The sequence below is a fragment of the Arachis duranensis genome, chromosome 1 (genome assembly GCF_000817695.3).
Source record: "Arachis duranensis cultivar V14167 chromosome 1, aradu.V14167.gnm2.J7QH, whole genome shotgun sequence".
Taxonomy (NCBI): domain Eukaryota; kingdom Viridiplantae; phylum Streptophyta; class Magnoliopsida; order Fabales; family Fabaceae; genus Arachis; species Arachis duranensis.
Window position 1 is genome coordinate 40,537,075 of NC_029772.3, and position 14,174 is coordinate 40,551,248.

Genomic DNA, 14,174 nt, shown 5'->3' on the forward strand with positions numbered 1-14,174 from the left:
AATTCTGATTTAAATTCAAATTTGATTTTAAAATAGGAAAAGATATTATCTTAATTTTAGATATTAGATTTTAAATTAAATAGGATTAGTTATAAAAAGGAGAGACTTCTCTTCTATTGACATTCCATGAGGGGAATTTCATTAGGGAATTCTATACAAATTTACATCCACCTTCCATGAGCAACTAATCCTCCATTGTTAAGGTTAGGAGCTCTGTCTATTTGTATGGATTGATTCATGATCTTTCTAATTTAATTCATGTTTTGATTTATATTCCAATAATTGTTTTCGTTCTTTATTTTATGAATTTGGGTGGAACGGAAGTATGACCTATGTTCTAATTGAGTTCATGTATAACTTGGAAAAGCTCTTTACTTGAACAACAGCTTGAAAACATATTATCCTGAATTTCTAATTGTTTGTATTTAACGGGATACGTGACATATAATCCCCTTATTTTTGGATAATTAGGATTTTTGTGGCATATAAACTGGAATTTGATCATCACCTTCTAATTGGAATTAATTGACCAAGGAATTAGCAATTAATGAATTTTAGAGGAGACTAGGAAGGTCTAAGGAATTAGGGTCTAGTCACATATAGTTTGCCATGAATTAAATCTTCCATGATTAAAATAGTTAGTAAGAAAAATCAATCCGAAAAAATAGATAACTCTGAAGCCTTAACTGCTTTCTCAATATTTTATTCCTCACCTATTCACCTGCCTGTCTTCAACTTTGAATTTACTTTTTAATGCTTTTGAACTTCCAAACACTATTTTCTGTTTGTCTAACTAAGCCTATCAAATACTATTGTTGCTTAATCCATCAATCATCATGGTATCGACGCTTACTCGCGTAAGGTATTACTTGTTACAACCCAGTGCACTTGCCGGTTAGTCTGTGGTGTTAAATCACCACACCAACCCTCACCCCGAGTCCGAGCCAGAGAATCGAGGACGATGCTTCATTCTAAGTGTGGGGAGGTCACCGTCGTCGCCGTCGGTGGAATTGCTATTTTGGGTGACATTTCGGACATTTATCTCTTATTTTGCGTTATTTTGCTCCATTCCGTACTTTTGGATTATTGTATATATTAGTACGTTGGATACTTTTATTTTGGTTTTAGTTGTGATTAAAAATTTTTTTGGATATTTGAGCCTAGTTGACCTTTTTTGCTTATGAGAATTTGGTTTGTTTGAAAAGGGGAAAAATAAGGATTTTCACCTTTCTCAATCACAACATTGCATTTAGGTAATAAACTTTGTCAAAATATTGAGATTTTCCAAGAAATTTACTTCTAGGGCCCGAATTGATTTGAGTAGAAATTTTCCTCATTGAACTTGCTTGGATTATGTCTTGTGGAACGTGTTTTGAGCTAAGAACACAAGCTTGTGAGTTTTGAGACTAATGGTGTGGTTACATCTTATAACCACTTATTTTCCTTCTTATGTGCATTATTCTCTTTCTATGATTGTGGTCCTTGGTTTGTTTGATTCTTTATGTCCATTATTCCTTGTATATATGCATATATATGATTAAGGCCATTATTTTATTAGCTCACTTACCCAAATAGCCTACCTTTCGTCAACCCTTGTTAGCCAAATTTGAGCTTATTTTAAATCCCCTTTGTTCTTAATTTAGCACATTACGAGCTGTAAAGCGAAAAACAATAAATGCCCTTTATTTGGATCTTTGATTAGCTTAGGCTAGTGAGAGTATGTATCATTCGAGTGTGGGGATACTTGGGACATTGGTTGGGAAAAGGTGTGTGTGTTTTTTTTTGTATTTTGTTGAAAATATTGGGAATTGGGTACATACTCATGTGTTAGTTAATTGTTTGGACCATATGCACTGATACCTTTGTATATAATTACACCAAAAAGAAAAGAAAAAATGAGAAAAATAAAAGAAAAATATAAATATGAAAAAAAAGAGAAAAGAGAAAAAAAGAAAAGAAAAGAAATAAAAAGGGTACAAAATGCCCCAAGGTGAAGTTCAATAAAAATCAATGCATATGTGTTGTGAAATGAAAATGCATGAGTATGTGAAAAAAGTGAAGAATGGGTAGTTAGGTTAGCCTTGAAATTGTATAGGTTGTCATAGGTTAGGTGGGAAGTTTAAGTTGACCAAAGATTCAAATCTCAAGCTCACTTGACCATATGCATCCTTTCCTTGACCCTAGCCCCATTACAATCCAAGAAAAGACCTCATGATATCTGTATGCATGCATTGAATAATTGTTGATTGTTCGATGAAAAACAAATCTTGGAAAGCATGATTAGAAGAGAATTGAGTGATCAACCCTATACACTCGAGCGACTAGAGTGCAAACACATCCGGTGAGAGTTTGATGCTCAATTACATGTTTTCACCTAGAATCATTTCCCATCTTGCAAGTTTATATAAATTTTAATAACTTAATTCAATTGTGGTTTGGCTTGGTTGTTAATAACCTTATCCCTTATGCTTATATTAGTTTTCTCGGAAATTGATTTATTTTGACTAAGTACTTGCATCCTTTAGGTACTTGCGTTTAGATAGTTGCATTTAGGTAGATTGCATATAGTTTATTTGCTTTGAATAAATGATAGTACCCTTTGCCTCTTCCTTGTTTAAGCATGAGGACATTCTTGGTTTAAGTGTGGGGAGATTTGATGCACCACTATTTGATGATAATATTGTGCTTAATTTAGGTGGATTTTTATCAATTTTTCCCATATTTACCCAATGAAATAGCATGGTTTTATGATTGTCTCCTAAATTGTATTTAAGTGTAAAAACATGCTTTTTAGGCCCTTAATTGGTTAATTTTGATTCACCTTTGATTCCACTAGATGCCTTGATGTGTTTGTTAGTGATTTCAGGATGGAAAGGCTAAGAATGGATCAAAGGGGTGAAGAAAAAAAGCATGAAAGTGGAGAGATCATGGAAAATCAAGGATTTGGGATGAACTCATCGACACGCATGCACAGAAGATGCGCACGCGTGGATGGAAGGTCGCATGGCGACGCGTACAAGTACATGACGCGTACGCGTTGATAGCAAATTGTCAAGCGACGCGTACATGTGACCCACTTAAAGTGAATCTGCTGGGGGCGATTTCTGGGCTTCCTAGGCCCAAATCCAACTCACTTCTGATGCTATTAAACCCAGGATTGCAGGGGAAGTCATAATTCAATAATCTAATCACTTCGTTAGTTACCACTTAGTTAGTTGTAGTATAGAGTTAGCTTGTTAGAGAGAGAAGCTCTCCCTCCTCTCTAAAATTAGGATTAGGATTAGGTTAATTTCTTCTCTAGATCTAGGCTTTAATTCTTCTTCTCATCTACTTCTCTTTCTCAATTTCTAGTTCCTACATCTTGTTCCTCTATTATTTTTTTGTAATCATCTCCTTTATTTTGTATACTTTGTTGTTAATACTCTCTTGTTCCCTTTTTTTTGCTTTTAATGCAATTTGAGGTAATTCATGTTAATTGTGCTTTCTTTGATTATTGTTGTTAATTTCTTTGCAATTAGTAGTTATTAGAGTTCATTCTTGTTATTAATTTACCATGCTATCCTTTTATGCCTTCCAAGTGTTTGATAAAATGCCTGGAAGGATGCTAGAGTAGATTTTCTCCTCTTGGCTTAGGTTGAGTAATTAGTGACTCTTGAGTTATCTAAAGCTTTTGTTGATTGATAATTTAGAAGTTGCTAATCGAATTGCATGTCGCTAAAGCTAGTCTTTCCCTTAGGAGTTGACTAGGACTTGTGAATCCAATTTGATTATCTTCACTTGACTTTCCTTCATAATTAGAGGGTTAACTAAGTGGAGCAAAGAACAATTGTCATCACAATTGAAGAAGATAATGAGGATATGACTTCTAGTTCTCATGCCTTGCCGAGGGCTTTTCTAGTCATTTCTTGTTCCTTATCTCCCAAACCCCAAAGATATACAACTCATGACCAATAACAAGAACACTACCTTGCAATTCCTTTGAGAGACGACCCGAGGTTTGAATACTTCAGTTTATTTTTATAGGGTTTGTTACTTGTGACAACCAAATATTTGTATGAAAGGATTCTTTGTTGGTTTAGAAGCTATACTTTCAACGAGAAATTATTGTGAAATTCTTTACTAACCAAAAATCCGATCATCAATTAGAGAGATTGGGTTCCCTAGGAATTGGGATCCAATCAATTTCAATCTGCCATAGATCTACTCATATGATTGAGAAAGGGGTTGAGACCCATTGGATTCATTATGGATTATGATATCTCCAATCCCTAATGAACTCTTCTTTCTGTTAATTGTTCTTGAGTTCATTTACTGCTTCTTTAATTTCCCTGCACCCAAAGCCCTTTACATTTCCTGCAATTTATTTTTTCATGCAATTTAAGTTTCTTGCCATTTAAGTTTCTGCCAATTTACTTTCAGTCCTTTACAATTCTTGCAATTTACATTCGGTTTGATCAAATTTTGCTCAACTCATCAATATTCGCTTAACTAGACTAATCACCTAACTAAAATTGCTTGATCCATCAATCTCTGTGGGATCGACCTCACTCTTGTGAATTTTACTACTTGATGCGACCCGGTATACTTGCCGGTTAGTTTGTGCGGAATTAAATTTTCCCTTATCTCTTCACTTAGTGCTTTCTATTGCATTAAATTCACCTTTGATATTCATGAAATAGCTACAATTTCATCTCATGCTTGATGATACATTACATGCAGAGATATTTCATGAAATCCCTTGTTTATTAACTAAACTTGCATGAAAATAAACTAAAACTAACTAAAATAGCTAACTAAACTAGCTAATATGCACACGCATCACAACACCAAACTTAAGATCTTGCTTGTCCCCAAGCAAGAAAGGAACTATGCACAAAGGATTCTCTTAATTGGAATGGATTGAAGAATTGCTTATAATGCCTTAATGGGTGAAGTGATTAAGTGATAGCGGGGTGAACTCCAAATTGTATGCTTATGCAAGAATTTCAGTGCTTATTAGTCCCTACATTTGGAAGTCTTAGAACTTAGGAATTTCATTTGGATTATATTATGGAAGTCTCTTTATAGATTGTCACCTTGAAGTAGCACTAATTTTTTTGCATCATTTTTTTTATTTTCTCACTACCTTCTTTGTGCATCTTAGCCTCAACTCTAAATGTCAAGTCTCAAAGCGGCTTTTAAGATAAGCTTTCAATCAATACTCCCAAACCAATTGGTCTAAGGTATTGGGTGTTGAAGCACCCCTTAGGATTTACTTACTCAAGCCTCTCTCTTTGACACAAGTCTACCAAGAGTATTTAACTAGGACAATAACTCTTTGAGTTCTTGTTTCTTTCTTTTTCTTCCTGGTAATTGATGCACAGAACCTTGGGCCTTGTTCTTTGTTTTTCTTTTTCTTTTGTTTTATTTATGAATTTTCTTTCTTTTGTTGCTGCTTCTTAGATATATAGATTTTTGAGAACCTTCATAATACTTCTCTAAACATCATTTCATGTCTTTGAGCTCCCATGCATGTTTTCACAAACATGAAGCTTCATTACACAATCACACACTCAGAACCTCCAATTTTCTTAATCTTTTGCTTGCCCCAGAATTTTAAAATTCTTAAACTTTTTCCTTTCAAAAGAACAATTTCTTTATTTTATTTTTAAGTATATTGGGTGCAAGCAATTTCAAGAGTAAGGTGTAGTGAGAAGTAATGACTCATGCTTATGAGCCTAGAGGAAAACTAATAGAATAGGGGTATAGTTGAACTTTCAATCAAAACAACAAAACAAGAGATAGTTAATTAACAATACAACCTCTTAGTTTCCACTTGCTTCACTCTTTATCATCATTATTGTTGGCTTCTAGATTTTTCTCTTGTCTTTTCAGATGATGATGCATCGTTTCTTGATGTCAATGAATGCTTAGCAAGGGAATAAAGTGACTGCCTACACAAAACTTTGAAAGAATTCCTGTCCCCAAGAACTTAAAATATAGTTACCATGCATGTATAATTATGAATTTTTGAATTAAAGTTGATGTCTAACACCAAACTTAATTTCTTGCTCGTTCTTCTATGCAAAACATAATGCATATTTAATCTTTTCATCTATGCATGAAACATCATGTTCTTCAATTATATGAGGAAACACAACTATAACTAGAAAGTAAACAAATGAAATGCTAAGTTAATTGGCTTCTGTGATTGTTCAGAATTAGTAACTATCCATAACTATTTCAAGGGGTACAATGTGCTCATATGAGATTAACGGTGAAACACCAAACTTTGTATCACACATTCACCCTTGATTTGTTTGCTCTATTAACACAGCATATTTGTGTGGAATACCAAACTTAATTCCTTGCAATACAGAGAAGGTTAATTAACCACTTATTTGGAGAAGATTTTGAAAGAGTTACCTAAGGTTGGGTTGCCTCCCAACAAGTGCTCTTTTAACGTCACTAGCTTGACGGTTGTCCTTTGTTAGGGAGGATGATGATCATAATACTCCAGCTCCTCTCCTCTCACAGTAAACTTTCTCGAGGTATCTTCTTTGATGAGCTCTACATATTCAAGTGAAAGGATTTTGTTCACTGTGTAGTATCCAGAGAAGTGTAGGGATAGCTCTATTGGTTGGTAAGTTAGCATCATTTTGTCCCCTGGTGAGAAATCTTCAGTGGGGATCTTCTTGTTTCTCCAACCTTTGAGCACCTTCTTCTTGAGATTCTTATCTTTTTCAGGTGGTGCTTCATTTTCAATGCATGTTTTGGTCCCAATATCAGGAGAGATTTTTTTGGTTATCACATATGGAGGTTTTGGTTGTAACTCCTCCTTGGCTCCCATGGTTCCTTCAACTTGTTGCACTACTCCTACTTCCTTTCTTTCATTCAAGCATGGGATTAGAAGCTTTGGAGGTGACTCCTTCAAGTTTGGATCTCTGAAATCAACCTTCATACACTCTTTGTCTTTAGTAGAATCATACATGGTTTTAAAAACATGGAATACTATATGTTCATCATGCACTAGCATCAATTCTCCCTTTTCAACATCTATCAAAGCTCTGCCCATAGCTAAGAAGGGCCTCCCAAAATGATATGGTTGTTGTAGTCCTCCTCCATGTCAAGAATGACAAAGTCAGTTATGGGGAAGGATTTCCCTACTTGTACCAAGACATTCTCCACAACCCCAAGTGCTTACTTTATGGATTTATCAGCCAATTGGAGAGCTATTTGTGTGGGTTTCACTTCATAGATTTGGAGCTTCTTCATCACTGGTAGAGGCATGAGATTTATTCTTGCACCAATATCACCTAATGCTTTTTCAAACGTCATGTTACCTATGGTGCAGGGGATATGGAAGCTCCCTAGGTGTTTTTTCTTCCATGGTAAATCTCTTTGAATGATCATATTGCACTCTTTAGTCATCACAATAGTTTTCCCTCCTTTCAAGGATGTTTTCTTTGACAACAATTCCTTCATACACTTGGCATACAATGGCATTTATCAAGTGCTTCTATGAAAGGAATATTGATGTGGATTGTCTAGAATAGCTCTAGGAACTTGGAGTATTGCTTCTCCTTATCCCTTCGCTTGAGCCTTTGAGGATATGGAGCTTTCGGAACATATGCTTTCATTGCCTCCTTCTTCATTGAATTATCACTTTATGTAGAGGTTTCTTATCCTTGCTTTATGGCTTTTTCCTTTTTTGGGTTATTTTCAGTATCACTTAGAAAGATGTTGGTGGGCTTGGCTATTTGCGTAGAGAGTTGGCCAATTTGTGCTTCAAGTTTTCTGATTGTCGTCCCTCCCCACATTTTCGGGCAAATTAATTGCCGCCGGGAGCGACATGGCGCTGAGATGCCACGCTGGGTGCCACGCTGGCGTGTCAATTTTGGCGCTAAAAAGAAGAATGGATGGAATGGCGTTGTTTGAGAGGTCTTTAGAATCAAAACCACTTAACCCAACATCAGTGATCACTTCATCTTCCTCTTTGTCTTCTGAAAACCAAAACTAAGCGCCATGAAATCCTGAGTTCTGGCAACTATATAAGGTTTGAAGGTTGAAAACATTTGGCTTCGTGGAGTTTGCTGCCACTGTGATAGTCATGTGCGATCGTTGTTGCTAACGGAAGGAGAAGGAGTTCATCACGAGCACACGAAGGTACGTCTGAACATCCAAACAATAATGCCTTTCAAGTAAAAGATATGCATCGTTGTCTGTGTTAGGTGAAAATTTGATTTTGGTTGATGAATGTTTAAAGTTTTTCATTATCTGCTAGGGTTTTTGTGAGTAGTGGAGAAATATTTTCCATGTTCTGTTATGAGCAAAAATTTTATACGGTTTTTGGTATCATTTTCATATAGTTTTCAATATGTTTTGTTTAGGTTTTATTATACTTTCATAGGTTTTTGTGCAAAATTTATATTTTTGGATTCTACTTTGAGTTGTTGTGTTTTATGATGATTTCAGGTATTTTTTGGCTGAAAATGAGGAGTTTTGACAAAGTCTGATTCAGAGATAGAGAAAGGACTGCAGATGTTGTTAGGATCTAATCTCCGTGCACTCGAAGGAGCTTTTCTGGAGTTACAAAAGTCCAAATGGCATGCTCTCAATGGATTTGGAAAGCTAACATTTAGGGCTTTCCAAAAATATATAATAGTTTATACTTTACTTTGGAAATGAAGGCCCAAAACAGGCGTTCAATGCTAGCCACCAGCCCCATTCCTGTGTCCAATGCCCAGTAGGGAGTAGCTGGCGTCCAACGCCTATTCAAGAGTCCAAAGCTGGCATTGGATGCCCAAGAGGGAGTATCACACGTGGAGACACATTTAGCTCAGCCCAAACACTCACCAAGTGGGCCTAGAAAGTGGATTCTCACACTACTAGACTAGTTTATCTAATTTCTGTAATTCTTAGTTATCAGATTAGTATATCTAGGAGAAGATCACCCTTGTTTTGGGATACCGCCAATCTTCTTCCCTCACTCTTACATTCGAACACTATTCTATGTACAGTATGAGTCACTGACCTCCTAGGTTAAGGTTAGGAGCTCTGCTAATTCTTATGAATTAATAATATCAATATTTTTTACTTCAATCTATGCATGATTCAAATCTAAGATGTATTTTTGTTCTTCATCCTAATGGACTGGGAGTGTAACTTGACCATCATCCCAATTTCACATGGGTTCTTGCAAGTTCTTGATGGGATAGTATTGAACCACCAGCTTGATTATACATCTCTTAGATGTCTAATCCATGAATTCGTTGGGTACTTCTCGAGGCATCAGTGCAGCCGAGGTACGGGGCGATTAGGGCCTTTCTGGTATAGGCTAGCTCCGACCTTGTCTGTTGCATTTTGAGTAGGATTACCAAGGGAATGGACTGCTGAAGCTTCACCTCCATTCAGATTGGATGACCGCTAACCTAGCGTTTGATCTGAAGCAGAGGAGTTTAATGACCGCTGACCCGGCATTAATCATATACAGCCTGCCATGGAATGAATCAATCAGAAGTTGGAGTAGACGGAGAGAAAAGTTGATCCAAAAGGAAGAAGGATCTTTAAAGCCTCAACTATTCTATCACCATTGATTTCACACCTATCTAGTAATGTTTTATTTATTTATTTATCTATTTTATGTGTTTTCTCATGACAACTATATTTAATATCCGCATGAATAAAATCTGTAAGGTATCCACTGCTTACTTGATGATTGCACATCATGTTATATTTTTCTATGCTTTTTTATATCAAAATTTAAATCATTATGCTTAATTGTTGAGTATTTTTGTGCTTAAGTTATATATTGCTCTGATTTCTTTGAATTGTTTAACTTTGCAGAAAATAGTGGAAAAAGAAGCAAAAAGCACAAAACAAGTATGAAAGAAGAAAGGAGCCGAGAGGTTGAAACAGAGAAGATAAGAAACACGGGAGGGCGCCTCTGGCGCTACATTTATTCCAAGAGCGCTACTCCACAGCGCCTTTGGCGCTATGCTCCTTTCAAAAATGCTCCTCAGCATTAGAAGAGCACCTTTGGCACTACATTTGTTCCAAGAGCGCCTGCAATAAAGTGGGAAAATTCAGCCGATGACGCGTACGCGTGGGTGACGCGTACGCGTGAAGGTGATATTTTTGAAAGGCCATGCGCACGCATGGATGAAGTGTACGCATGGAAGAGCACCTTTGACACTAACACTACGCCTTTGATACCAACGCTGAAGATGACGCGCACGCGTGGATCACGCGTACGCGTGACAAGTGCCAAAAATAGTGACGATGCACTCGCATGGATGATGCGTACGCGTGGGTGCACGAGCGCTATGTTATCCTCAAAAACGCTACGCCGGCCTAGGAGCATCATTCTAGTTCAATAAATCTCATTCCAAGTCCACTCTAACTTCAGGCAAGCAAGCCTACAATTGTCAACCAATCAAGGCCACAAGAACTATCTAGAATAGTTAATTTTCATTTGGTTGTAATTTGCTTTCATTTTCATTTCAATTTTTTTATTTAGGAAAGCCTATATAAAGGCCTTAGTTTCATAGAATTAATATTCTAAGGAGGGGGGAATTCTGGACACAATTGAAGGAGTGGGTCTTCGGACTCCCTCTTCTCACCCACACTTTTCTCCTCTTCCACTTTCTTACTTGTAAATATTTTAGTTATGAGTTACTAACTCTTTCCATAGGGGGAGGGAGCTCTATTGTACTTGATGGATTAATTGATAGTAAATTTCTTCTTCTCTTCATCTTCTCTTCGATTTGTTAGAAGGAATTTTGTTCTTCATGCTTAATGTTCAATAATCTTGGAAAAGTGGTTGAATGCAAATTGGGTTTCATGGGAGCCTTGGAAAAGAAAACATGAAACCATGCTTGAAATCGCTTTTCACATTGAATAGATCTGAGTTTTGGGATTGGATATGGTGACATGAAATCTACCCAAATATTTGGATCTACGAGGATTTGTGGTAAAATCAGAGACCAAGCCTATCTCTCTTCCTGAGCAATTGGACCAAGGAATTGGCTGATTATCAAGATTTCATTCTTCATGCTTAATGTTCAATCATCTTGGAAAAGAGGTTGAATGCAAATAGGGTTTCATGGGAGCCTTAAAAAAGACATGAAACCATGCTTGAAATCCCATCTCACATTTAGTAGATCTGGGTTTTAGGATTGGATATGTTGACATGAAATCTACCCAAATATTTGGATCTATGAGGATGTGTGGTAACATCAGGGACCAAGCTTATCTCTCTTCCTGAGCAATTAGACCAAGGAATTGGCTGATTATCAAGATTTGACAAATTTAATCACCAAGGAATTGGAGTTCAATCAATCATGATTGCCAAGAGGTCAATGAGTTTCAAGATTGAAAATGAGATGATCTGAATTTAATCCAAAATGAGTTTCTGCTATTAACCCATTCCCCATTTATAATTCAGTCATTTATGTTTCTGCCATTTACTTTCATGTTCTTTATATGTCTGCACTTTATTGCTTCCCTTTATCTTTAAGTCATTTATAATTCTGATATTTAGAATTATGCACTCAACAATTCTTCTTGATTAGATTAACTGAATCACCCAGTAACTAAAGTTGTTCAATCAATCAATCTTTGTGGGATTCGACCTCACTCATTGTGAGTTATTACTTGACGACAATTTGGTATACTTGCCAAAGACGGGTTCATTATACTGATATAGTGGATTTTCGACGATCAAGTTTTTGGCGCTGTTGTGGGGGATTAATTGTGATTAACAAACTACCGGTTGATTAATTTTCTATATTAGACATTTTTCTTTCATTTTTGTTAGTTACTTTATTTTATTCTATTTTCTTATTGCAAGTTAAGTGTTTGTGTTATTGCCTCACTAAGAATTCTTTATCTGGGACACAAGGAATTTTAATTTCTCTTGGTGATTGTGTTTAATACAAAGTATCTTCAAGTAAGAATGGAGTTTACCTCATCTTTGGATCAAGCAAATTTCATGGGATATTGCCCACCACCACAAAATGATTCAAGTCATTACGCTAATGGTGGATGGGAATATCACCAAAGAATGATAGAGTATGAATAATAAAATGAAATGGAATACATCCCAGAGCCATAAAATAGCTCATATTGTTATGACAACTACCAAAATTTTGGCTTGGGAAGGGATTTTAATGTTGCATACCCCATTCATCAAGGACTATCATCCCGTAATTATCCAACCTATGTACCTCCACAAACTTTTCTAGCATTTACAATAGAAGAACTCTCCAAGAGATATCTCTTCATTGCCCAACTCAGTGAGTTTTTAAGCCAAAATGTAAGAGAGATGATTGAAGATATGGAAACCTCAAGGAGGAATCAAGAAGAGAAAATGAGACAATTGGTATAATATTTTGTTGATGAACCAACCAATGTCTTCCCTTGGCCAGGGAAAGAATATCATGCCATCAGTCTAAGGAGTAGAGAAGTGCTTAATGAGGGTGAAAGTGAAGAATTGGTAGAATAAGAGAAAGAGATCATTGTACCAAGTGAGCCACCATTCCAAGAAGTTCTTGATGAAGAGGACACTCCAACCATCTCACAACATACAATTTTTGAAAACAAAGAAGTGAACACAATCAACCAAAGCATTGGAATAAGGATTGTGACAAAGAAGCGATTGACTATATCCATGAAAAAGAGAGGGTCAAAGAACAATCTAACCCCTCCTCTAACAAGCAAGTTTACTCAATCTAACAACAAAAGAAAGCTTGTTGGGAGGCAAAAACAGGGGATATCAAACTTCTCCTCTTCCTCTCTAAAATCATTTCTATTAATCAATTGGAAGAAGAGGAAGGAAGTTAAGAACAACATGTCAAGCTAATGACATTAAAAAAGCACTTGTTGGGAGGCAACCCAACCGTAGGTAACACTTTCATTCTTTGCTTAGTTTACTTTCAAATAAATTGGTATATGATTGCATTCTAATTTTGGTGTTGCGATGCAATAATATGATTTTCAATCTTCACTGAGTACCAGCATCAATTTCAAATGAAAGTGTCACATTAAGTTTGATGTTGCCACTTATCTTTTAGGTAATGTATCATGCACACTCTCTTGGTTTTGCAATCACAATATCTCTGTTTCTTGTGCCTCTATTGTATCTTTAATTTTTGCTTGCTTAAGCACATGTATTACTTACAATTAATTGTTTAAGACATTCATGAACCATCATAAATCCCATCACCATTGTTTTATTTGTTGCTTGAGGACAAGCAATCATTCTAAGTTTGGTGTGGGAAGGGGAAGAATAAGAGGAAAATAACAACAGTAATGAAAATGAACTACAAAGGTGGTAAAGTTCTTTTTCCTCTTATTTGTTTCTAGTACTTTTAATTACATGATTGTCTTCTATTTCTTTTGTATACATGTGTGTTGTGAATAAGCATAGCTTGATTGCTGAATTGTAACATGTGCTATGACATTATGATTACCATCTTGAGTTTTGTGAGTCAATGTAATTAAGTAATCATGATCATAAACAAACGAGGTAATTAAAGAAGAAGTTAGAATGAGCTTATAAGTATTGGGAAGCTAGCATGACTATTGTTGCTCAATTGCATTTGAATTTGTTTAATTGAAGTTTTCATCTAGGACTTTTTATGAAATTTTTAGAATCATGAAAACCTTGAAGAATCAAATGCAAATAAGGCAAGAAAAAGAAAAGGGAAAGAATGAGAAAGCCGAAGGCTCTGAGTACCAATGAAAATTCATTTGTCAAGTACTTGTGGTGTTTATGTATCAAGCAAAAAGCTTGAAAACAAAACATTTAGAGTCAAGGCTAAGCTCAAGTGCAAAGCACTCCCTCAAAGCTCAAGGCTCTGAGCATTAATGATTAGAGAGTAAAGAAAAAAAACTAATGAGCTTAAATAAGTCCTCTAATTAAATGCTTATGGTGCTTATGTATCAAGTGGTAATACTTGAAAACAAAGCCTTTAGAGTCGTAGCTCTCAACAAATGGTGCAAAGCACCCAAGAAGCTAAGCTAACAAAAAAATGAAAAACTTGCTTCAAGGAAGGAACATAAAGAAAGAGATTTCATAAAATGAGCTAGATAGAAGCATCAATCATTTGAATCTCTTTTGTGATTGTAGCGTGCATAAGAAACTAGCCAACCATGAACATAAAAATTGCTACTCCTCTCACCTTGGTTTGTCA